At 41.2% G+C, this 1,364-nt stretch overlaps 1 non-coding gene across 1 annotated transcript; it reads right to left on the reverse strand.

Moving 5' to 3' along the window:
* Positions 1-432: 432 nt before the first annotated feature.
* On the reverse strand, positions 433-539 carry LOC121205523 (small nucleolar RNA R71). The gene has a single exon (XR_005900599.1). It is a non-coding gene; the product is annotated as a small nucleolar RNA R71 (small nucleolar RNA).
* Positions 540-1,364: the final 825 nt, after the last annotated feature.

The raw sequence follows: 1,364 nt of genomic DNA on the forward strand, positions 1-1,364 counted from the left end.
GAAAATCAAGAAAATTCGTTACCTCCTGTGATTGCTATTGATCCAGTAAATCAGAATCCTGCTCCACGCATTATGTATGATTATGCTAAACCTAATTTAACAGGAACTGAGTCAAGTATAGTTAGACCTGCTATTACTGCAAATAACTTTCAACCGAAACCTAAGACAATTCAAATGATACAATAGTTTGTTCAGTTTGATGATTTGCAGGATGAGGATCCAAACAATCACTCGGCCAATTTTTTGGAGTTTTGCGATACTTTTAAGATCAATGGCGTTGCTAATGATGCCATTCGCCTTCGGTTGCTTCCCTTTTCATTGAGGAACAAAGCTAAACAATGGTTGCACTCGTTACCACGAGGGTCAATCACTACTTGGGGACAAATGACCGAAAAGTTTTTACTTAAATACTTTCCTCCGGCTAAAATGGCTAAGTTGAGGAATGACATTTCTTCCTTTGTGAAGATGGATCTAGAAACACTCTATGATGCATGGGAGAGATACAAGGATCTTTTCAGAAGATGCCCTCACCATGGGTTACCACTTTGGCTACAGGTTCAGACGTTTTATAACGGTGTGAACCCCTCAACGAGGCAACTCATCGACGCAGCCGTCGGTGGAACTTTGAATAACAAAACACCTGAGGCGACTTACGAATTTATTAAGGAGATGTCACTGAATAACTATCAGTGGCAAGTTGTGAGGACAATGCCGACAAAAGCAGTCAGTGTTTTCAACCTCGATGCAGTTACTATGCTATCTAACCAAGTAGAACTCTTAAAAATAAAAAGATTGACGGGTTGTGTGGTTCTACTCAGGTACATCCAGTGATGAGGTGTGATTCAAATGGAGGAGGAGCATCACAGAATATCAACCCTTCAACCCTAGCATCGAGGAGGGACAAGTCCAATATATGGATAAAAATAACTCTAGACCCCAAAATAACCTATATAGTAACACTTATAATGCAGGTTGGAGGAACCATCCCAATTTCTCGTGGGGCGGTCAAGGAAATCAAAGGCCACAACATCCTCCAGGTTTTCAACAACCACCTTACCAGCAGGAAAAAAAGCCGAACCTTAAGGAGATGCTAACAAAATTCATCTCAATGTCAGAAACTCGTTTCCAGAGTACCGAGACAGCCCTTAAGAATAAACAAGTGTCAATCTAAAGGCTCGAAACTCAAATAGGCCAACTCGTAAAACTAATTTTTGAACGACCACAAGGTAGTTTACCGAGTAACACAGAATCTAACCCAAGGGAACTACTCAATGTGATTACCACTCAAGACAAGGAAGGGTTAGTTAAGCCTGCATCAGAACCGAGGCAAGGCATTGTGGTAAGTCAAGATAAAGGTGAGGCAG

This window comes from Gossypium hirsutum, chromosome A08, assembly GCF_007990345.1.
Source record: "Gossypium hirsutum isolate 1008001.06 chromosome A08, Gossypium_hirsutum_v2.1, whole genome shotgun sequence".
Lineage (NCBI taxonomy): Eukaryota > Viridiplantae > Streptophyta > Magnoliopsida > Malvales > Malvaceae > Gossypium > Gossypium hirsutum.